General features: G+C 41.2%; 1 long non-coding RNA gene across 2 annotated transcripts in view; it reads right to left on the bottom strand.

Annotated features, from left to right (window-relative positions):
* Nucleotides 1-26,002, bottom strand: part of LOC109024461 (uncharacterized) — a 39,166-nt gene that overhangs the window by 3,669 nt on the left and 9,495 nt on the right. The window contains exon 1 of one of the 2 annotated variants that reach the window (XR_008674852.2): nt 19,054-19,201. The exons of the other annotated variant lie outside the window; for it this stretch is intronic. This is a non-coding gene — a long non-coding RNA (uncharacterized lncRNA). Of the gene's footprint in view, nt 1-19,053; nt 19,202-26,002 lie in introns of those variants that run through there. 2 annotated transcript variants of the gene reach the window in all.

Here is a 26,002-nt window from a genome sequence, read left to right as displayed (position 1 = left end):
GGGATTAGTGTCTTACAAAGGGCTGGAGGGAACTAGCCAGGCCCATTTTTACCCTTTTGCCCCTTCCACCATGTAAGACGCAGCATCCATCCTCTCTGGTAGCAACGAGGCATCATCTTGGAAACAAAGAAAGACCGAGCTCTTGTTAGACACCAAACCCACAAGTGCCTTGGACATCCCAGCCTCCAGATCTGTGAGAAAATACATTTCTATTGTTTATAAATTGCCCATTCTCAGGTATTTTATCAACACAAATGGACTAGGATGCTTGCCTCGATGCATCACTCCCATTGCCGCCTCCTTCCTCAAGGCATTCTCCCCTGGGGGTCTCTATGTCCAAATTTCTCTGTTCTTACCAGGATGCCAGTCCTTGGATTAGGCCCACCTGAATCCATCTTGATTCATCTTGATTGTATGACCTCATCTTGATTCTATCTAGAAACACCTTATTTCCAAATAAGGTCACATCCACAGGTCTTAGGCGTTAAGTCTTGAATATAACTTTTAGGGGACACAATTTTAGGCACAGTAGATGAGGATGTGGCTATCGAGGGCCAAAGAGATGGACACACCAGGGTTGGGGTGCTACAATCCAGGGAAGGGCCCCCTGTGAAGAAACTGGAAGGATGTGGGAAAGTTAGCCAATTTAGGCAAAAGGAATAGTGAGTGTAAAGGCGGAGCTTGCTGGAGGCCGGTGTGGCTGAAGGACATGGCATCACAGAGGTACCTGGGCCAAGTTCCATAGAGCTGCCATTGTGAGATTTTGGCGTTTCTTCTGAGTGAGAGGGTTTTGAGCAGAGAGGTAACACGAACTACTGGGAAGTTGCTAGATGCCTGTAGAGGGCATCTTGGTATATATAGAAAAGGGTGCCCCTTCTTCCAGGTGGATGCAGCTTGGAGAAAGGTACACAGCTCAGCCAGTGGAGCAGGGTTGGGTTTCAGTTCCCATTCACCCACTGGGACCTCCATGTAGGAGATTATTGCAGTGGCAGAGGTAAGAAGTGGTTGGATTCTGAATCTATTCTGAAAGTAGATCCAACAGGATGTGCTGTTGGATTAGATATGGTGTATTAGTTCATTCTCACATTACTGTAAAGAACTACCTGAGCCTGGGTAATTTATAAGGAAAAGAGGTTTAATTGACTCACAGTTCTGCAGGCTACACAGGAAGCATGGCTAGGGAGACCTCAGAAAACTTACAGTTGTGCTGGAAGGTGAAGAGGAAGTAGGCACGTCTTACATGCTGGGAGGAGGGGGAAGGGGAAAAGGAGGAGGTGCTACACACTTTTAAACAACCAGATCTCAGTCTGGCAACATGGCAAAACTCATCTCTACCAAAAAAAAAAAAAAAAAAAAATGCAAAAATAAGTTAGCCAGGCATGGTGGCAGATGCCTGCAGTCCCAGCTACTTGGGAGGCTGAGGTGGGAGGATCACTTGAGCCAAGGAGGTTGAGGTTGCAATGAGCTATCACACCACACTGCACTTCAGCCTGGATGACAGAGTGAGACCTTGTCTCAAAACAAAACAAAACAAACAACAACAACAACAACAAAAAACAGATCTCATGAGAACTCGCTATCACGAGAACAGCAAGGGGGAAGTCTGCCCCCATGATCTGAGTCACCTTCTACCAGGCCCCTCCTCCAACACTGGTGATTATGATATGACATAAGATTTGGGCAGGGACACAAATCCAAACCACATCTTATGGTGCATTAGAAAAATACGGTTTGGGGCCTAAACAACTAGAAGCATGAAATGGCCATTCTCTGAGATGAAAATTTGGAGAGGGGCAAGTTTATCTAGGAACCCCAGTCTGATAGTGGGGCAGAAGGGAACCCTGAACTCAGTGCTCTTCAAGATTTCTTCCAGTACAACTATGAAGAATCCACTCAGGTGGAAACTATGGTAGCTGAAGAAAAACTGGTCTGCCCTTGTCAGGAATGGTGCATGAGAGCCATATACATGGTCTTAACAGGAAAGCAGTATTCCATCTTCCAACACGTATTCGGTGATCCAGATCCGACCCTTTGCAAAGCCAGAAGACCCTTGAACTGTCCTCCCCATGGTCTCATTGTCCATGTTGATAGGTGAGGAATTTCCTCTTCCTTTGGCCTTACTGCTGATGGGCAGTGGGCTGAGTGTTGGCTCCACCTTCTCCCTACATCACCTGGCAGTGAAGAATGGAGGGAGTTCACTAAGCCTGTGCGTGCCTTGAGTTTGATTGTCAAACAGAATTCCTTGCATGTTAAAACCTACAAAAGCAATAGGATTTATATAGCTGAAATACTTGTACCTTTCTTCCATTAAAGAACTTTAGAGAGGTAAAAATTTCTAGTTGCCTACCCCAATATCGGTTTTCCTTAGTCATAGATTCCCTTGGGGACATGACTGCCTGTAAGAAAGACCACACCACCCAGCCTCCTCACAGCTTGGTGTCCCATATGACAAATTTCTGGCCAATGTTATCTAAATAAAGGTGGTTATGGCAGTTTCCAGAAAACTTTCTTTAAAGTTTACATGCTTTGCCCATTCTCCATTTCTGCCCCAGCCCTACTGCCTGAAATGAAGAGGTGATGATTAGAGAAAGAGCACCACATCCCTAGAAGGGTGGATGGTGTTAGGAGGAGCTTGGCCGAGTGTCTTTGTGGAGGCCCCATCCCAACCCTGGATTGCTTGTGTCTGGATTCATCTACCATGAAAGAAATTAAACATCTATCTCTCACACAAAGCATTCAAATGTGGGGTTCTCTGTCACTGCAAACAAACCTAATTATAACTGACATACACATAAATGGTTTCTATGAGTCATCTTTGGCAGAAGCACTGACCAGGGGTAAAAGTGCTTTATCTTCTTTCAGATTCTGATTTCTTCCAGATTCTTAAGAGCCCTTCAGGGTGTTCAAGGACTACAAAATAATGAGGCGGCGAGGGGAGGTGTGAGGGTAGCACTAGCATCTACCGTAAGGTGCTTCCCCTGCTAGTTCATCGGCAACTCTGCACCAAGTTTCTAACAACCCTAAAATGTCTAGGTGGATTTGTTAGAAACCACTTCGACTGTGATCCATGTGCCTGACAAATGCCCTTAAAATTCCATCCAACTTTAGAGGTTTTTGCAGTATTTCCATGTGCCATTTTTATTTGCCATCTTGCTTTTTTAAATATTCAATATATCTAAGGGCATCTCTCTTTTTTAAATCTTTGATAAGCAGTCATCAAATTTGCAGTGTTTTGTAAATAATGAATTTTTTAAAAACATTTTGGTGTTGTCTTAGTCCATTGGGGCTGTTATAACAAAATATCATAGACTGAGTGGCTTATAAATGATAGGAAATTTTTCTCTCGGTTCTGGAGGTTGGGAAGTTCAAGATCAGACTGGCAACATGGTTGGGTTCTGGTGAGGACGCTGTCTGAGTTATAAACAGCTGACTTCTTGCTTTGTCTTTGCATGGTGCAAAGGGTGAAAGAGTTCCCTTGGGCCTCGTCTGTAAGGGTACTAACCCCATTCATGAGGCCTCCACTTTCATGACCTAATCACCTCCCAAATGCCCCACCTCCTGATACTCACTTTGGAGGTTAGGATTTCAGTATATGAGTGTAGAGGGTATGCACACATTTAGAAAATAGCAAGTGTCATTTTTCCTTGTGAATAAATGAGAGACTTTTAAGCCAGATTTTCTAAAGATACTTTTCTCAAAATTTAGTTAATATTTTTTTAGTTAGTTTTAATCAATTATGTTACCTTGTGTTTAGTTTTACATGAAGAGATTACAGATGTGAAACTTTCAAAGAGGTGAATTTTAAGAGAATTAGCCATTAGGTGATCAATCATTAGGCAGGTTTTCTATGAATTGGTTTTCGGTGACATGCTCCCTGATACATGTCGCATTTCCAGAACCTATGCTCTATAAACGTAGTCAAATGACTTGAAATCTCCAAGTCTCAGCTTCCACACATGTAAGATACAGATTTTTAGATATCCATCTCATTTAGCTACTGAAATAAAAGGGAAAAATAAAAAGGAAGACAATAGAAAATGTCAGAGAGGATAAAGAACAATGACAACTCTCACACTTTGCAGGTGGGAGTATTAATAGATATTACCAATTGGAAAAATAATCTGACATTACTCCTAAAAAACTGAACACACACTTATAATAAGTCCTAGTATATTCCTAAGACTATTTCTAGTAGTATTTTCCACTGCTAGAAAAATACTTCACGAACTCCTTTCATGTGTACCCGAAGATGTATGCAAATGCTTACAGCAGCACTTATTGTACTAGCAAAAAGTGGAAACAACCCAAATGTCCACAACAGAAGAATAGATAATAAGTTGTGTTACATTCTTGCAGTGGAGTAGTATATAGAGATAAACAGGAATGGGCTGGGCACAGTGGCTCACGCCTGTAATCCCAGCACTTTGGGAGGCCAAGGCAGGTGGATCACCTAAGGTCAGGAGTTCCAGACCAGCCTGGCCAATATAGTAAAACCCTGTCTCTACTAAAAATACAAAAACTAGCCGGGCGTGGTGGTGGGTGTCTGTAATCCCAGCTACTCAGGAGGCTGAGGCAGGAGAATCACTTGAACCTGAGAGGCGGAGGCTGCAGTGAGCTGAGATCATGCCACTGCACTCCAGCCTGGGAGACAAGAGCAAAGCTCTGTCTCAAAAAAAAAAAAAAAAAAAAAAAAAATGGACTACCATTACATACGGCAAGATAAGTTATGGTGAAAAAATCAGAAGAGCACACAGAGTATGATTCCATTTATATAAACTTCAAAAGCAAACAAAACTAAATAATGTATTTTTTATGCAAGCATATCTAGATACTTTTTAAAATCTAGGGAAATGATTAACACAAAATTTAGGATCCTCGGTTACATTTGGTAGCAGAGGGGGAGTGACGGGGGAATTCTGGGATTCAGTTGTTCTATTTATTAGCTTAGGTGGTTAAAGAATGCATATTTATTTTGTCATTATCCACAAAATTTGGTTGAAGTAGACTGCTAACATGATCAAAACTCAATTTTGGATCAACTGAGTTTGCTCTGGTCCATAGTCCTCTTGGAATCCCATAAACTAATCTGTAGTGTGACCATTAAATACCTGTGGTCACCAGGGGAACCAGGTAGAAAAGTTTCGGATTCCACATTCCAGTGCCTGTGGTTCTTGTATGCAAGGTAGAATTTATTTCTGTTGCATCATTTGGGTCAGAGGAAAACACCAACGTGCCGTTGAGGCTGAAAGTATTCATCAGTGTAAGTCACATGGTGATCTGACTTTCTTTGAATGTTTCTTAACAACCGCCATCCTCAAAGCCCTTACAATGTCCCTGCAGTTGTTTATGAGCCCTCTCGGGTTGTTCCATGAAACAGAGGCTATAGGCATATTGTCCATAGATTAGCCCCCTGAATGTGGCTAATGGTTTCAATACCAGGCAATGGGGATATATGTTTGTGGGCACTGAGGAGTAGGAGATGGTTAGAGACCCTTCATCAAAGTAAAACAGAATGGCACCAACCACAGATTTAATTCAAAAACAAAACACTATTGGTTGTGGTTTCAATTGTCTCTTTCTTTCTTCACAAATACCTCACATCTGTGTAAAGATTGGCTCAAACCCCACTTAAAAAGCAAGCCCTTACCAAGATTCTAGTTCGTTGATTAACAAGGAGGGAAGAAAGCTTGCTTTATGCTGTAAAAAGTTTGATTTAATTGCCCTCCTCCCTGGCCTCTTTTTGTCTAAATTGCAAAGTCCCGCAGTCTTGAGACTCTACTTGGATTTCCTCCCAATATTTGAATACATAAATACAGGTCTGTGAGTACACTGCCACCGTTTATGAGCCTTTTAAAGATCAAAGAGTCATTTTCAGCTCTTGGGTTTGTCACTTTAAAACATACCGTACTTTACCGTTTAATGGGTAGTTCTTTCAGAATAGCCCATTAGCTCTCCCCATTTCTGTCTTAACAGAATCCTACAGTTTATATAAAGAAGAAATGCCTTTAATGCAGGATGCAACTCAATTTCCAACATGTTAAAATGCTCAGAATCTCCCTTTACTGGAGCTGAGTTTTAAAGGGTACAGTTCTGAGCCACCATACATGTCATTCTAAAGATGCCAGTAGCTCTGATTCAAAATTGGTTGGTCACATTGACAAAAGAGAACATCACAAAGTCAGGAAGAAGTAAGAGTCCACAGAACACCACTTCTCCAAGTGCTTGCAGAGCTTGAAATGTAAAGAATGACTCTAAAATTATGTAGCCTGGGGACCAGGTCATATTGCGTAACAGGTTAACAGTGACGATCCTTGCATGTTTACCTAATGTTTTTTGGGGCAACACCTTTAAATTCAGCATTGGGTTCAAATTTGAACTTTTGGACAGCTTCAGTATTTCTTACACAGATTAAGATGACTATAGACCAAATAAGAGAAATAATAAAATGAGGAAAAATAAACATCTTAAACTTTTAGTTTAAATTGATGCACTTGCTGAAATCATAAGCATGATCTGTGTGTTCACAGAACTGGTTCTCAGAAGCATACCAGGTTGCCTGCCCTAAAGTTAGATGGAGTTATTTATTTGGTTTGTGGAAAGTAGGTTTTGAAAGATTTCTACCTCCATCGATGGTGGTGGAATAGTGTGTTACAAATTAACACTCACACAGAGAAAAATTAACAATTTTAAATCACTTCTCTGTGTGTGTGTGTGTGTGTGTGTGTGTGTGTGTGTGTGTGTGTGTGTGTGTGTGTTTGGAGACATCAAACCAAAGTAGCAAGGACTTGAGGAGCCAATATCTTGGGGAAAAAAGGAAAGTTAAAAAGAAGTGAGAAGTGAGATAAGTCTGACATATGTCCATTACTTTATTTTTCTCCTCAAGGCATTTTCTGTTTCTCAGAAAGTTGCTGAGAAGCTAAGAAACTTCTGCATGTCTTGCAGGTAGCAGGAACAAAATTGGAGTGAAGGACTCTCCAAAGAAAAGAGGTGCTGGTAAAGAGCACAGGCTTTCCATTGGGGTGCTCAGAGAGCTATACTTGGGAGAACAGCCTCACAGGTACTGAAACTCAGACTCTAATCACCCCAATATCTGCATAGGCAAGTCATTCCAAACCAACTGACTTCAAAACATACAGAGCTGCAAATTATCTCAACAATTTTTATACAAAATGCTTTGTGTTTAATTGCAAATTACTTCATACACCAGGAGACATGAACACATAACAGAAAACTGAGAGAAATCAACAGAGAAAGGAACAGCCTCACAGGATTTATCAGACATTTAGTTTAAAATATATGTGATTAATAAATCCAAGAAATTAGATGGCTATTTGGAAACTCTCAGCAGAGAACTTGAACCTGTAAAAAGAAGAAAGTGGACATTCTACAACTGAAAAATGCTTGAACTGAAATTAAGAAATTAATGAATGAATATAATAGTAAGTGTCAGAAAGCTGAAAAAGGAATTAATGAACTGGAAGATCAGTCAGAGGAAATAACCAGATTGAAATAGTTTTGTTTTGTTTATAAATGGTACATACAGAAACATACAAAAAGAAACGTAAGAGATGTAAGGTTACATGATGAAAGGTCCACTATGTATGTATTCAAAATTCCAGGAGAGGAGAATGAGAATAGGTAGGAACAGTGTTCAAAGAGACGATAGCCAAGAAGTTTCCACAACTACTGAAAGGTAACAAGCCACAGTTTAAAAAGTGCTAAAAACACCAAGCAGGATAAATACAGTCATGTGTCACTTAATGACAGGATAGGTTCTGAGAAATATATCATTAGGCAATTTTGTCATTGTGTGAACCTCATAGTGTGTTAGTGTGTACTTACATAAAACTGGATGTATACATATTTTTAGTTACATACACACACACACACACACATATGCTTCATATGAAAAACCAAATGTCTCAGCACCAATACTGAATATCAATAATTTCCCCTATTTGATTTGTAATGCCAACATCAAGTGCCGTACATCAGGTTTCTATTTATGCTCCATTACAATCTTACAGGACCTCTGATGTGTAAGTGGTCTGTCATTGACTGAAACATGGTTATATGATGCATGACTGTACTAAGAAAACTACATCTAAGTACATCATAGTAAAACTGCATTGAAAACCAAAAACATGGCTGGGCGCGGTAGCTCACGCCTGTAACCCCAGCACTTTGGGAGGCTGAGGCAGGCTGTTCACGAGTTCAGGAGATCGAGACCATCCTGGCTAACACGGTGAAACCCCATCTCTACTAAAAATACAAAAAATTAGCCGGGCGTGGTGGCGGGCACCTGTAGTCCCAGTTACTCGGGAGGCTGAGACAGGAAAATGGCTTGAACCTGGAAGGCAGAGCTTGCAGTGAGCCGAGATAGCGCCACTGCACTCCAGCCTGGGTGACAGAGCGAGATTCTGTCTCCAAAAAAAAAAAAAAAGAAAGAAAGAAAGAAAGAAAGAAAGAAAGCAAAAAAGAAAACCAAAAACAGAAAAAACTCTTAAAGCCAGAGAAAAGAAAAAAGACATATTATCTTCAAAGAGCAACTGTAAGACAAATGACTTCTAAACAGAAAAAGTAGAAGTCACCAAGTAATGGAGTGGCATCTTCAAAGTGCTAAAAGAAAATAACTACAAACAGAACTCTTTACTCAGTGAAAATATATTTTAAAATAAAGACAGAATAAAGACAGTTTCAGGTCAACAAAAACAGAAAATTTGTCACCAGAGTATTGCAATACAGAAAAATTATAAAAAGAATTCTTTGAGAAGAAGCAAAATGATTTCCTATGGAAACGTACACTGCAAGAAGGAATGAGGAGCAATGGAGATGGTAAAATACAACAGTATGAAACACTCAAAATATCTTGCGAGGCTTAAAAATAGACAGAGAATTAAAATATGTGATAAAAGTAACCCTACAGGCAGGAAAAAACAAAGTATCCTATGGACTTTGCCTTGTCCATGAGTGATTTAAAAGGTATTAATTTACATTAGATTTTAATGTCAAAGATGCATGTTGTAATTTAGAGTAACCACTAAAAGAAGGTATAATCAACAAACATTTAGCAAAGGAATAAAAAATTATTCCAAATAAGGCAATAAATATGTATTAGCTGTCTACTGATTTGTAACAAGTTGTCCCAAAACTTAACACTTAAAACAACAAAACATTGAATGTTTCACAGATTCTAGGAGTAAGGAATTTAGGAAAAAGCTAAGCTAGATGGCTCTCAGAGTCTTTCATGAGCTTGCTGTCGAGGTGTTAGCCAGGGCTTCAGTCACATGAAGTCTTGCCTGGGGTTGAAATACAGTAACTGCCCCCCGACCCCCACCCATTAACCATGGTTTTGCTTTCTGAGATTTCAGTCACCCACGGTTAACTATGGTCTGAAAACATTAAATGTAAAATTGCAGAAATAAACAACTCATAAGCCTTAGATTGCACACCGTTCTGAGTTGGGTGATGAAATCTCACGCCAACTGGGACGTGAATCATCCCTTTGTTCAGTGTATCCGTGCTGTATACCCTTCCTTTCATCACTTAGTAGTCACCTCAGTTACCAGGTTATCTGTTGCGGTATCACAGTGCTTGTGTCCCAGTCACCCTTATTTTACTTAATAATGGCACCAAAGCACAAAAGTAGTGCTGCTGGCAACTCAGATAAGCCAAAAAGAGGCCAGAAAGTGCTTTCTTTAAGTGAAAAGGTGAAAGTTCTCAGCTTACTAAGGAAAGCAAAAAATCATATGCCAAGGTTGCTAAGATCTATAGTACAATAAGATATTTTGAGAGAACCACATTTACATAACTTTTATTACAGTATATTGTTATAATAGTTCTATTTTATTATTAATTATTGTTAGTCTCAATTAATGTATAAATTAATTATAAAATTTATAAAGCAGGTACATGCCTTTTTTAATCTAGTCTTTAAAAATCACTGACTGTCATTTCTGCCTTATTCTATTTGATAGAAATGACTCCCTAAGTCTAGGCCACACTCAAGGAAAAAGAGATTAAGCTCCACTTCTTATCAGAGAATCTGTGGACATGGTTTAATACTGCAATAAAATGAGAGAAAAAGAATTACAGAAAATGAAACAAATAGAAAATCAAAGACAAAAGGGTAGATTTCAAACCACATATCTCAGAAACTATATTAAATACAAAGATTAAATGTTTTGGTACAATGACAAAGACTAGGAGACAGGATAAAAAATATGCTGCTAATAAGCACAACTTAAATATGAGTATACATTTAACAGAGTAACGGAATAAATAATTACTTTGAATAAATAATTTAAGGCTTATGAATTGTTGATTTCTGCAATTTTCCATTTAATATTTTCAGCCTATAGTTGACTGTGGGTGACTGAAACCTCAGAAAGCAAAACCATGGTTAAGCGAGCATTACTGGAATTCAACCCCAGTAAAGCCTTCATATGACCGCGGCACTGGCTGACACTTTGATGGCAAGCTCATGAGAGGCTCTGGATTAGAGCCACCTCGCTTAGCTGTTTCTGAATTCCTTACTCCCACAATCTGTGGAATATTGAATGTTTTGTTGTTTTTAGGTGTTAAGCTTTGGGGTAACTGGTTACAAACGAGTTCATAGCTAATACACACTGCCTTTCTCAAGATCTTTCTCAAATCTTAAATATGATAAAGATTTAAAATAAAAGGATGGAAGTAGATATACCCCATGCAAACACTAACCAAAAGAAAGTGTGTGTAGCCATATCAATACTAAAATAGTCCTGAGGGCAAGATGCATAACTGGATACAGAGGGACATTTTATAATGATAATGACATTTTGTTATAAAAGGGTGAATGTACACAGAAAATATAATAATCCTAAACTGATATGCCATTAACAACACAGACCCAAAATATAGAAAACAAATTTATCAGAACAATAAGGAAAAATAAATAAAAGATCCACAATCACAGTAAGGAGATGGAGTATTTTAATATGCAAATAATAAACTTAACCTAATTGATACCTATACAGCAACTGTAGAGTAAAAGGCATGGAACATTTAAGGAACGTTCCTATACAGCACTATATCTAACAACTGTAGAGTAAATGGCATGGAACATTTACCACAAATTGACCCTATGCGGGTTTACAAAGCAAGTCCCAACAAATTTCAAAAGATTAAAGTCATATTGGGTATGTTCTCTAACCTCAGTGGGGTTGGGTTGGAAATCAATAACTAAAAGGGAATTAGAACATTTCCAAACATTTTGAAATTAGGCACTACACTTATAAATAAATCATGGGTTTATGCAGAAATCTTTATAGAAATACATATATTAGATATAAATATATGTAATATAAATTATATATTACAGGTTTATATAGAGATATATAAGTCAATAAATATAAATTATATATGCTATATATTGATAAATATAAATTAGAAAATACATCAAAACTGTAAAATGTGGCTAAAGCAGTGCCTGGAGGGAAATTTGTAGCTCAAAGAAAGTAGATAAAAGGGCCGGGTGCAGTGGCTCACGCCTGCTATCCCAGCACCTTGGGAGGCCGAGGCGTGTGGATCATTTGAGGTCAGGAGTTCAAGACCAGCCTAACCAACAGGTTGAAACCCTGTCTCTACTAAAAATACAAAAATTAGCCAGGCGTGGTGGCATGTGCTTATAATCCCAGCTACTCTGGAGGCTGAGGCATGAGAATAGCTTGAACTTGGGAGGCAGAGGTTGCAGTGAGCCGAGATTGTGCCACTGCACTCCAGCCTGGGCCACAGAGTGAGACTCTGTCTGAAAAAAAAAAAAAGAAAAAGAAAGTAGATAAAAGAAAATGATACAGATAAGAGCAGAAATAATGAAATGGAAAACAAATGCAATGAAGATCATTTTAATTGGCCAAGATGAGTTCTTTGGAAAATGTGTGAAACTCATAAGCTTTAGGCAAAACTGATTATGAAAAAAAGAAGGAAAAAAACCATCAATGTCATGACCAAAGAAAGGGAGACTTCACTACAGACATTAAATAGATGTAAGATATTATAAGCAACCCTATGCCAATTAATTGAAAATTTAGATAAAATGAACAAATTCACAGAAAAACACAACATATCAAACTGACAAAAGAATAAAAACTCTCTAAATAGATTAAATAATAATTTAATAACTAATTATTAAAATAATTAGTTCCATGATTTAAAACCTCCCCATAAAGAAAACTTCAAGCCCTGATATTTCTTTGCTGAATTCGCTCAAACACTTAAGGAATTAATAACACCAATTTTACATAAATTTCTTCAGAGTTTAGAAGAAATAACATTTCCTTTCATTTTATGAAGTCAAAATAACATTGATACCAAAACCTAAAACAAACATAGCAAAAAAAGAAGGGAAAAAGTACAGAACAATCTCTCCCATAAGCACATCAGCAAAAAGCCTAAACGGAGTATTATCAAGCTGAACTCTGCAATCTACAAAACAATAATATATCAGACCAAGTTGAGTTTGTTCCAGAAATTCAAAGTGGTTTGCCATTTAATAATCAATTAATATAATAGACTAGCATAAATCGTGGTGTATTTATGCAATAAGATACTACATAGTCCTGAAAATTAATAAACTTATTAACAAAATTAATAAATTTATTAATAAAATTAATAAACTTATCAACAAAATTAATAAATTTATTAATAAAATTAAACTTATCAACAAAATTAATAAATTTATTAATAAAATTAATAAACTTATTAACAAAATTAATAAATTTATTAATAAAATTAATAAAATTAATAAACTTATTAACAAAATTAATAAATTTATTAATAAAATTAATAAAATTAAAGTTAATAAAATTATTAAGAATAAACTGCTGCAACAGCAAGATCTATCTCAGAAGCATTCTTTTTGTGTGTATGTGGTGCCATCTCGGCTCACTGGAACCTCCACTTCCTGGGTTCAAGCAATTCTCCTGCCTCAGCCTACCGAGTAGCTGGAACTACGGGTGTGCACCACTACGCCTGGCTAAGTTTCATATTTTTAGTAGAGATGGGGTTTTGCCGTGTTGGCCAGACTGGTCTCGAACTCCTGACCTCAAGAGATCTGCCCAACTTAGCCACCCAAAGTGCTGGGATTACAGGCGTGAGCCACAGCACCCGGCTATCTCACAAACATTCTTTTTTAAAACACAACTGTTACCTTCCGTGTTTAAGAAGCAAAACATAAAATAATACATACTGTATGATTCTGTTTATATAAAGTTCAGAAATAGGCAAAACTAATCTATGTTGTAGAGGTCAGGATAGTGATCACCTCTACAAAGGATGCAGCAGGTAGTGATTATAAGGAGGCTTAAGAGAACTTCTAGGGTCTGGATAATGCTCGATCCCTCATATGGGTGTTAGGTTCTCAGGAGTGTGTTCATTTTGGAATAATCCATCAAGCTACATCATTAGTTATGATTTATGTATTTTTCTGTCTCTCTGTATATTTTCATGCAAAAACCTCTATAAATGGATTTACACATTGGAACTAAAAGTAGTTGTTTAGATATTCCAGATCTAACAATCCAAGTTATATACTAAATCAAAGTTGCATAGCATTTACAATCCAAAAAGTGCATTTGTACATTACTTGTTCACTCTTCACTTTAATCATCAGAGGTAGCATAGGGTGGACATGTTTCCATTGTACGTATGAGGAAATGGAAATACTAGTAAGTGCAGTGATTTGTTTCAAGATTACATAGCTACTATCATAATACCAAGTCATCCAAAAATTTAAAAAACCCAGAATTATTGAACTATTGACCATATATTTGCCTTGGACTCCAATTTAGCAAAGTTCATTTAAACTACTTCAGTTAAATTCATGAACATGGCTATATAGACTCCATTTTCCCCCATTGATTTTTAGAGCCAGATTATCCAACATAGAGTGATGGATAGAACGCAGACTGCAGTAAGACCAAATGTGGGAAAAAAAAAAAAAAAATCCACACCTTGCCATGAATTTGGATGTGGTACTTCATTGTTCTAAACCTCACTTTCCCAATGCACAAAATGGGACTAATAACATACCTCTCATAGGGTTATTATGAGGGGTAAATCAGATGACATGGAGGAAAAAAATGCCCAGCGGAGTGCCCGAAAGTAACTTGTGCTCAATTATGGCGGTTTTACCCCTTCCTCCCAGCCACTAACTTCATTTAGGAGGTGAGTCATCTGCCCCATGGAGGTCAACCCAAAAGCTCTTCGAATAATCATAGAATAAGGCATAGAGGGGCACTTGAATTTATCTAATGCAGCAGAGGCACCTATGGGTGAACTGGCTCATTCAAGGTCATTAATTAGTCAGACACAGGCCAGAATCCGTCTTTTCCCTTTGGCAAGTGGTAAATGTTTCCAGAGTGCATCTAGGATCATATTTTGGCATCCTGCTGTTGGGAATGAGGCTGGGGCACAAAAGCCACTGAAGTCAACCCAGCCATGGACTGGGGCAGCCCAGGGTCACAGGGGCATTTGAGGTAAGGAATTGAGACTCCATCCCCTGCATTGAGAAGGATCCAGATAGAGGCCCTCCATGCATGGATCTATAAGGGAGATTTAGAGGGACTCAGTTTTGTTTTGTGTTTCCCCAAGACTCAAGTCTACCTGGTGGCTTCTACTTCCAGTAGATGATTTTATTAAAGGGGCCACACACATTTTTGGTAAGGGTGACATGCACCCCCAGAAAAGAGACAACAGAACTTCTCTGGTGCAAGAGCAGGGCTGCATTTAGCCATACTCCTGCTAAGTGACAACAGCAGTAACAGTAATGGTGGCTGCTAGCAATCCTCATAAAGGACAAGCCTATTAAGTGCTAACCCTGTGCTTGGCTCTTTATGAAGCACTTGGCATGGATTATCTTATTTAAACGATCTTTGAAATAACCTCTTTAAAATATTTATAGACATATAAAACAATATATGTCTATATATAGACACACATATATACACATATATACCCATACATGGCAGCCTCTCCATCCTTCAGACAGTCACCAATATGTATGGGTATATATGTGTATATATATATTCTTTTTAGAGACAGGGTCTCACTATGTTGCCCAAGCTGGTCTCAAACTCCTGGGCTCAAGAGACCTGCCTACCTCAGCCTCCCAAAATGCAGTGATTGAGGATGTGAGAAATCACACCTGGCCAAGAGATATATTATTATTTTCATATTACAAATAGAGCAGCCAAGCCTTAGAAAAGTTGCTTGTTCATAATTGCACAGCTAGTAAGTGGCAGAGCCATGACTCCATCTGAAGTAATCTCTCTCCAGAACGCATGTTCTTGGCCCATATTCTATACCACCTCCCTACAGAGTAGGTTCTTTGTTTATTGAATACATTAATGAATGAGTAAATGAATAAGTGAGTGAAAAGAAATATGGACTGAGTGCCTATTACATTCCATGCAGTGAGCTAGGGCTACTGCTAAATTTCCAACTTGCAGGTAGATGGTGTCATCAGGTCCTGAGATGAAGAACACAAAAGTTCGAGCATCTGTGAGGCGGAAGGTGGTGGACTGAGTTCTGGCCATATGATGCTAGGATGTCCATGCGGGGCATTTTGGGAGGTCTGCATCATAATCTCCCCACGTATTTTCTTTCCCTAAGTCTCTGATCCATGCAGAGATAGACAACAGACGAGCTGAATTTCTCTGGGGTTGCTCATGTATATGTCCACTGAGCCTGTCAGGATCTTCCTGATCAGACTGGTAGCTCTTAGAGAATAGGGACTGTTAGCCTCACACACCTTGCAGGTCTCACATTACTACTCACTGATTGATGATTCGATGTGGCTGTTCTCAAACTTGGGCCATAAATCGCTTGGGGGAGCTAATGTCTTAGGAGATCACCCATTAAGCTTGCTTCTTGGTGACACTGTACATATGTGTCTTGACCAAGCAGGAAGAATTATGCTGGCTTTCTGTGAGACACCCATGACATGCTGTCAAAGCTGAATGATGTGTTTTCAATTAGTTGTCCTTGAGCTTATTCCAGAAGCAGCAACCTTCAAGGCTTAGTACAAATCCCATCTTCTCCACAAAGCGCTGCTGGCCCATGGCAGCCTCTCCATCCTTCAGACAATCACCAAGACTCACTGTCTGGGCCATAATTTGGCACTTGCCTTTTATTACATCATTCATTCTATATCATATACCAACTGTAAGCTCCATGAGGGCAAGAGCTATGGCTTCTACTTCTTTGAGTAGCAAGATAAGATTTTTAGATACATATTAATTCTACAAATCTTTATGGGGCATCAGTGATATGCCACCCATAAACAACAGAAGCAAAGCAGATTAAAATTTCTTTTCGAGTGGAGGCACTCTCTTCCCTACACTTCCTTATTCTCCCCACAACTCTCTTCCCTTATTGCTACAGTGGTATACGCTAACTACTGAGAGGGGCTACAAAGAATACAGAGATCAGGGCCAGGTGCAGTGGCTCACTCCTGTAATCCCAATGCTTTGGAAGGCTGAGACAGGAGGATCACTTGAGGCCAAAAGTTCGAGATCAGCCTGGGCAACATACAGAGACCTCCATCTCTACAAAAAAAAAATTAAAACTGAAATTAGCCAGGTGTGGTGGCATGTGTCTGGCTAATTTTATTTTTAATGTATTTATTTATTTATTTATATTTTATTTTTAGCCAGGACTCAGAAGACTGAGTTGGGAGGATCACTTGAGCTATGATCACAGCACTGCACTCCAGCCTAGGCAACACGGCAAGACCCTGTCTCTAAAAGAAAAAAAGAGAGAGAGAGAGAGAGAGATCAGAGTCAAAGTTATGCCTTTGGTGTTCCAAGTCAGGCCTCTGGGTGTCACATCAGGGTCAAGGTTTTTAATTTGCAAGAGGAGGTTTTTGAACTCCCAAAGAATATCAAGCCCTGGTCAAGGACACTGGGTAGAAAAGAGCACACACAAGAACTAGATGACCATGACCCTTTCCCTAGAGACTAGACAAGTTTTCCCCACAAGTAAGCTTGGAGCTGGCCCATGCTGGCAGCCAATTGTTAAATTTTCAGGAATTTTGTGAACTGCTTGAGGCTGGTAGCCTGAAATTGACCTTAATGGGAGTTTTCATGTCCCTGAAATCAGCAAGTGCTATAGATTCAGGCCTTTCTGCACAGCTCTCCCCTTGCTATCTGAGCCAATTGTTAGACATTTGCCAGCACACCAATTCCTATCACCCCTTCCCCAGCCTGGGCCCTCAAAGAATTGCTCCCCTCCCTCCCACCCCCAAAAGCAGTTGGGTAGAAAAGGCAGCAGGGCTATGAAGAGATGGCCAAGATAGTACCAGAAAGCCTCAGAGAGCACCAGAACTTGTCCTCTGTCCCTGAGAGGGGTGTGCCTGGGGCCTCATGGTCAGGATAGGAAGGAAACAGAGGTGGGGGCTGATGACTGGAGACCTCAGTAGGGTCACCACGACAAAGACTCTCTCTCTGACGGAACTTTAGCCAGCCTTCTCAGGGCCCTCCTCTCCACTAGACCTCAGCCTTGGAATAAAGACTTGAGCAAACGCTGATGTCTTTTCTAACAGCCCAACGCCACATCCCTAGGATGGCCCTACCCTCCTCAAAGTGCCTACATGAGAAAACTCAAGGCTAGCAAAAAAATCTACTGTTTGTTCCAGCCAACACCTGAGGACAGGGCTTCTGCCTCCCAGTCTCCGTGGGAGGAGAGAATCCTAACTTTGATAATTGTCAGCCAGCAGACACAGCTGGCCTAGTCACATTTTTGCTGGTGAACTCTGTGTAATTTTTCACTTTCCTGATTCTGCTGAGCCCCTGCTTGCCCCTGCCTGCTCCCTCATTCTCCCTTTAAAATGTGCAGTTACCTCTGTACAAATCCAAGTTCAAGTCACATTGAACCCTTCTCCCCATTGCAATAGTTATTCCTGATTAAAATCTGTCCTTGCCACTTTAGCTAGTATCTGGCTTTGTTCATCTTTAACAACAGGCATCTCATAACATAACTAATTATTTTAATCATTATTATAAATAATTAACTAAATAGAAGTGGGCCATGGTGAGAGTTTGGCATGACCCAAAGTTTATGATTAATCCAATTCTGTGTACCTGTGATCCAAAAGATGAAGGAAAAGAAGGAGGAGGAGAAGGAAGGAGAAGAGTAAAACACAGACAGCCACGTGCTGACTGCCTGGAAGTGGCCATGTTGGGACCACAGGCATCTTGGCCAAAGCCAAAGAGGCCAGAGAATGTTGACACCAGATGCTGTGGTTTAGGCAGCTGCTTTTCTGGGAAGAAAGGAAAGACAGAAACTCCTGAACTCACTGAGCTCAGTCCTAAAGCATCCAAGAAAAATCCAGTGTATATGAATGCATTTACCCTAAATTCATTAAGAATGTTTCTACCACTAGGTGGAAGGAAGACTCTGAATGGAAATTGAGTTGACACTGCTGGTGGGGCTGTGGCTGGTGGGGCTGTGGCTGGTAGGCTCACTCTCACCAGGGCCAATGCAGGCCTAAATTATCACAGCCTTGTGGAGGGAAATTTGAAAACATCTATAAAACTTACAAAAGCATTTGCCCTCTACCTTAGTGATTGCTTTTCTGGAAATTTTTCCTATCAGCCTTCCTATTGGCTGTGGTTGTTCACTGCAGTTTTGTTTATAATAAGGAAAGATTGAAAACGACCAATTGTCTGCCAATAGGAGGCAGGTTAAATCAGTAATGGAATATTCTACAGCTATAAAACAGTAAAGAAGCTCTCTACATAAAAGTATGGAAAGGAAACAAAGAAAGCAAGGTGCAAAATGGTGTATGCAATAGGCTTTATGCAAAAAGGGAAAATTAAGAACATATATTCACTTTGGTTATATTTTTCAAAGATTCATAAAATCTAAGAAAATATAAATAAGACGTAAAAAGTTGTAGCTTTTTTGTATTGGTTTTGCTTTTATGTAATATGATTGTATAATCTATTAAAAATAAGGGAAGAAAACCAAATCTATATTTCTACATAGCTGAGTTTGAGACTTGTGAAAAATTACTACCTTCTCTACCTGTACCTTCCATATCAAGGGGTTCAAGGAGCACTTGCTGATTGGCTGATTCCAAGCCTACTGAGTCGTTAATATTACATCCTTCAATCCCATAAGAATGTGGTGAGATCCAGGCTATGCTTGACCTGACCTGACAAGCTGCATGATTTAAGGGAAACAGCACTCGAGTCAAAGTAGACTACTGGAGCCAAGATCTGGTTAATTTGCATATGACTTTAGGCAGGTCACAGACCCTCTTGTAGCTTCAATTCTTACATCATAAAGTAAAGAAATCAGCTGAGGTTAGCAAATATTTATTGGGAAATGACTGCCATCTTGGAGCCTCAACACTGCAGTAAGACTCAGTGCCTGTCCTCAAGGCCTAGAGGACTGATGGAGGAGGGAAGCAAGGTGGAGACAAGGTCTGCAGAAGGAGTCAGGAACCAAGTCAGAGGGCTCTCCATGGAGCTCTGGATCCCAGAAGAGGGCCACACCCGTCCCATCCCACGGCTCATGGAAACCTCTCTATAGGAGAAGGATTTGAAGAGAAAGTATCTCAGCAAACAGAATAGGAGGAAAGAAGGTGTGACCTGGGACCCATGAGGGAAGCTCAGGCAGCAAGGATTACTGAAGTATCGAGCCTGGGATGGGAAGGAGTGGCAGGTGCAGCTGTGACTGTGCCCTTCCAAAGATCCAGCCAGCTCTGACTCTCCAGGTGTCTGTGTTCCACAGGATGGTGCAGCGAGAGCACAGGCCAGGTCAGGGACAATCGAAACAAAACGGGTTCCACTGAGGACCAGGACCAAGGAAAAGGTCCCTTTGCATCCACTGGGGACCTATGGCTGGGTAGGCAGGAGCCTTTCCTCTTCAGCCCGAGCTCTGCCAAGCCTTGCAGGAGCTGCATGCATGAGTGCAGAGGAGTTAAGGAGATGGTCCCTGGCACTTGCAACCCCATTCTCACCTCCAGCATCTTCACTGCATGATGTCCCTGGTGCCCAGGGCTCGTTCTGCCCTTAGGGACATGGGCCCACCTGAGATCTCTTCTGCTGTCCCTGCCTCCTAGGGTTAGCACTGCCTCTAGTGTTGGCATGTCCCACTGATCAGTGGCCTTACAGGGACCCAGTGGCCTTGCAGGGATTATGGTGCATGGCACTACCCTCATCTCATTTGATTCCCACCACAATCCTTCGAGGTAGTATCACTACATGCATTTTACAGATGAGACAGTGAAGCTTAAAGCAGCTAATTGCCCCATGGTCCCAGAGTTAGTTAGTGGTAGAGCTAGGATTCGAATCTGGGTCTCTCCTCCCCAAGCCAGGGAGCTGAAGCAAGGTCTTTCTCTGCCTGGAAGAAAGGGCCTGTCCATTTGCTTGACAAACGGGTTGGCTATTCCAAGCTCTGTCCCAAGCATCTTGGCCGGGCCACTGAGCTCCTCCCATATCCCAGCCCACCCCATTCATCCCCTACATCCAAGGCCAGCTCCTCACCCTCCCCTGAGCATGGCTGGATCAGATTAGCAAAAGCAACAGCGCTCACAAGATTGCCCCACTTGGCTCCAGCAATTAATTAAGAGCCGTCTGAGAGCCTCCAAGGGGCCTGCAAGCTCCAGCAAGATGCGGCACACATGGCTCAATCCAAAATATTCACTGTGTTTTTCCCTAGCTGGGGAACCAGTCCTTACCTGTTACCTGAACCTGATTAAATGCCCAAGCCGCTCACTCTTGGTGCCAGCCAGGAGCCAGCCTGCTGGTCCTATGGAAGGTGGGGTGGTGGCTGGAAACTTGACAATGATAGTCATCCGTCAATAAATACGGCGTTGTTTATGGGCTATACCATGAGGCCTCCAGGGCCTGTGCCAGGCACTGCTTATTCTGGTCAACAGGCTGCTGGTACACAGGAGACCTATGGGCTCAGCTGGGGCATGGGAGGAGCCCGAGACTCAACCCAGAGGGGACCATGGGGAGGGCTGCTCTAGGCCATGTTGGGGGCCTCATCACCACCATTCTGGTTCCCAGGTGGTCCATCCTCCACCTGGCGCTGGACAACCTGGGTCAGGTATATTTGGTAGTTATTCCTCTGCATAAGACCTTCCATTGCCTTCGCATATACAGTTGGGCCCTTGAATGTTGGAATCTGATTTAGACATAACACTTCCTTGGAAAGCTCATACACCAAGAAGAAAGACACCTGCTATGACGGTGGTGGACCATGGCCCCTCATAGTCTTAGACTTGTCTTAGGGATCAAGTGACTCTGTCCCACCCTGCAGCATGGCCTATGTTCTGCCAGCATTAAAATTAAAGTCCTACTGGCTCTCACTCCAAAATACATCTGAACCCATCCATTTTCTCCACCAACACCTAGACCAGGGAGGGCTCAGTAGCCCTTTTTGGTAAAGAGCCAGATAGTGCATACTTCAGGTGTTGCAGGCCAAGAGGCAAAATCAAACCTACTATGCAGTTACTTCTTTTTTTTTTTTTTTTTTTTTTGAGACAGAGCCACACTCTGTCACCTAGGCTGGAGTGCAATGGTGCAATCTCAGCTCACTGCAATCTTCCTTGCCCGGGTTCGAGTGATTCTCCTGCCTCAGCCTCCCGAGTAGCTGAGATTACAGGTGCCTACCATCACACCCAGCTAATTTTTGTATTTTTAGTAGAGACAGGGTTTCACCATGTTGGCCAGGCTGGTCTTGAACTCCTGATATTAAGTGATCCACCTGCCTCGGCCTCCAAGAGTGCTGGGATTACAGGCATGAGCCACGATGCCCTGCAGCAGTTACTTCCATAAAAAGAGTGAAAGCACATTTCCATACTTTTTTATTAATTAAAATTAAAATATGACAATATTATTAAAAATCAAGGATATTAAAAAAATACAGTTCAACTAATGAGAAAAAAATGAATTCTTTTTTTAGAGGGGATAAAATCTCACTTCATTGGGGCTCAGAGGTAGTACTCTCTCCCTCATCAAATCAGTCGAGAGTGTTCACCATTCCTACTTAATGGGCCAGACAAAACCCAGCAGCCGGCCAGATTGGGCCCACAGGCTGCCGTAAGAAGACCCTTGCCCTTGACAGAGGATATTGAAGCAGGGTATTGCCAGGACATTGAGACAGCCCCCTCGCCCCCCACCCCAGATCTCCCTGCCTCCATTTTGGCTTCCCACTTGAGGATGGACCAGACAACCGGGGTCAGGTATATTTGGTTATTATTCCTCTGCTTAAGACCTTCCATTGCCTTCCCAAAGACAGGCTCTTGAATGTTGGAATCTGATTTAGACATAACACCTCCGCGGAAAGCTCATACACCAAGGAGAAAGACACCTGCTACGATGATGCCCATCTGCCTCCAGGAAGCCCGGAGCAGGCCCCAGAGGTCTGGGCACTTGGATGCTGCCTACAGGTGATGCATCAGGGCTCCGGAGGCCACCTTGGCAGGACTCACGGCCCTCTGCAGGCAGCAGTTGCTCTGCCTGATCCCTTAATGGGTTACGTGGGACAATGATAGAGGAATCTAGTCTGACTAGCTAACTAGCTGCCAAACAGGAATTTTAGAGCTCAGTTCTGAGTAGGTTAGTGTGGACAATGGGCAGCATGGTTTATGATAACCTGCTCTGAGCCAGGATCAGGAGGGCTGGGCTCCATTTCCAGCTTCTCCTCTAACCAGCTGCTGACCCTAGCCATGCCACTAGCTCTCTGAGCCTGTTTCTTCAGGAGTAAAAAGTGAGGAGTGTGGTCCCCTAAACTGCTGGTAATCAGAATCACATGTGGAACTTTAAAGACCCAGATTCCTGAGCCCCATCCACAATCTAGTGAATCAGGAGGTAGGGATACATAGATATACACACATACACATAAACATATAATATACATAATTATATATGCATGCATATATACATATATACTCATGCATAATATATGCACAATGTAATAATGTATATCTATAATGTATACATTATCGTCATGTATAATATACATGTGTATTGTATATATTATATACTCATGTATAATATGTGCAATATGCTCATGTATAATATATGTGTATTGTATATATTATATATCCATGTTGTATATCTTTACATACATACACATATATACACATATAGATATGTACATGCATACCTGCATATATACACACCTAGACATACACACACAGACCTGTGAGTGTGTATATCTTCTTGGTAATTTTGATAATTAGACACATTTTTAAAAACACTGTCCCTGGCCGGGCGCGCTGGCTCACGCCTGTAATCCCAGCACTTTGGGAGGCCAAGGCAGGCGGATCACGAGGTCAGGAGATCGAGACCATCCTGGCTAACATGGTGAAACCCAGTCTCTACTAAAATACAAAAAATTAGCTGGGCGTGGTGGCGGGCAGCTGTAGTCCCAGCTACTTGGGAGGCTGAGGCAGGAGAATGGCGTGAACCCGGGAGGCGGAGCTTGCAGTGAGCCGAGATTGCGCCAGTGCACTACAGCCTGGGTGACAGAGTGAGACTCCCTCTCAAAAAAAAAAAAAAAAAAAAAACATTGTCCCTGGGGCTTTCTAGCTTTAAGGGTTTATGTGATAAAGAAAGGTGCTGTATTTCGTACAATCTGATGATAAGCATATTCATGAACAATTGCTCGGCCCAGAAGTTGAAACCAAGTGAGGGAGTCGCATGTATCTTGGGGTGAAGAAAGCTGCTAATAAACGATTTGATTTAGGTTATATGAAAGACTCTAAATACATTACAAAGCACTTCACAGTTCACGGAGTCCTTTTATTAACTTTATGCTCTTCACAAACTGGAGTTTTACATAAGAGATTCACAGAGGCTGTGACTTTTCCAACCTCATGTAGCTAATTAATTGTCTGGGATTGAACCCTAAGCTTCTAAACTTTGGACTCAGTATTCTCTCCATCAGGGAAAGAATTACTGTGAACATTTTTTTCCGAGAAGAATTGGTTGGACAGGCATAAGTTACTGCAAATGCCAAATTAATAGAATCCAAATTAATGACTTTATAGTTATATCACAGGTGGGTACATAAGAAATTATCATTCTTTCTAATTATTACTTGTAATTGACAAAAATAATATATATTTATGGAGTCTAGTGTGATGTTTTGATATATGTATACAATGAGGAATGATTAAATCAAGAGAATTAACATATCTACCACCTCACTTACTCATCATTTTTTTGTGGTGAGACATTTGAAATTTATTGTCAGTAATTTTGGAAAAATTATTAAATTCCTTTATAAATTTAAAAACTCTCTGTCCCTACAAATTTTTACTGAGAAAATTTTCCAGTTGGCTCAGGGGTATAAGGTTTCTGTTTATTTATACAAGCAAAATAGAATTTTTTTAGCTGGACTTTTTTTGACAATTACACTAAAAAAAAGAACAGCCTGTGGACTGAATTATTTTGCTGTTGTCATCTCTGGGCAGAGAGGACAGTGTAGGGTAATGCTAACACAAGTTACATTCACACATTTGTTCATTCATTAATTCAACAGACACCTGTGTGCTCATAGCATCATTCTCTGGAAAACTACTTTCATCATTTTATCTCCCAATAACCACACAGAACAGAGAAGCCAGGACATAGTATGACCCCTGAACCCAGGAGGACAGGAAGGCAGTGGAGGCATCATGCTATTGAGTCACTTGGTAGGTGCCAATCCAGCTTTGAACCTCGTTGGGACTTCTCCCTTCGTGGGTGCTGCCTGTTGACAGAATTATCCTTGGTTCCATCGACACCAAATCCTTGTGCAGTGTTGGGAACTGCCCACAGCTTATGGGAAGCAGCAGGATGAAGGCTGAAGACAATCATGGATCCACAAGTGGTTTTTTAGAGACAGGGTCTCATTCTGTCACCCAGTCTGGAATGCAGGGGCACGATCATGGCTCACTGTAGCCTTGAACTCCTGGGATCAAGCAATCCTTCAGCCTCAGCCTCCTGAGTAGCTGGGACTATAGGCACTACCACACCTGGCTAATTTTTATTTTTTGTAAAGACAGGGGGTCTTGCTATGTTTTCAAGGCTGCTCTTGAATACCTGGGCTCAAGCGATCCTCATCTTATCTCTGCCTCCCAAAGTGCTGGGATTATACCCAGCCTACAAGTGTTGACATGAGTAGGGCTCTTGTTAGAAATGCTCCCCAAACGTGTCTTTATTTTATCACAAACATTTTAACAGTCTTAACTAATACTTGGTACACCATATAAGACCCAAATCAGTATTTCTTTTTCATTAGGCTTCAAATCAACCCACACGATTTGTTTTCCCCATCTCTGCTTCCCACCATGCAACCTATAAAAGGCAGGGCCCCCGGATGTCCCAATAGGGTCCTAGGATCTGCTCTCTATGTACCACTAAAGAATCAGACCTTGACTTTGGCTGCACACAATACCCTGAAGAGTTTCACAAGATACAAATGCCTGGTGGCACCCCCAAAGATTCTGATTTACATGGTCTGGGCTGTGGTCTGGCCATCAGGATTTCTGGGACCTTTGTGTGGTACTAACACACAGCCAGAGTCAGAAACGTCAGTTCTATCCTGTCTCAGAGTCAAAGACTTGTAGTTCTGGAGGCTCCAGCTCTAAGGAAAAAGATCAAGGCTCTTTTGGATTTGGGAAAGCAACAAATATAGCTAAGTGACTAAAATTGCCTTACATTCGCAGCCCTGCTGACCACCAACAACTTACTACAGCTCTCAGAGGGAGATGCTCAGCTCAGGCCTATAAACGGGGACCCCAGCCGAGTGCTCCCTGCAGCTGTGGGCTCTGTTCACTGGGTGCAGCTTCCTGCCCCCCAGATATGCCTTCCCAGCCTCTCTCCTCGGTCCCTTTTTGTCCAGGCTGGGAATCCAGAAACTGAGTTCTCACTCCCGCACCTTCACCTGGTATGGCTTCCCCGCCCTTTTCTACTGGGAAATAGCTTCTTGTCAGAGTAGTAGAAATGTGGGTTTTTCCCCC

This window comes from Gorilla gorilla, chromosome 22, assembly GCF_029281585.2.
Source record: "Gorilla gorilla gorilla isolate KB3781 chromosome 22, NHGRI_mGorGor1-v2.1_pri, whole genome shotgun sequence".
Taxonomy (NCBI): domain Eukaryota; kingdom Metazoa; phylum Chordata; class Mammalia; order Primates; family Hominidae; genus Gorilla; species Gorilla gorilla.
This window is presented reverse-complemented; position numbering and strand designations above follow the sequence as displayed.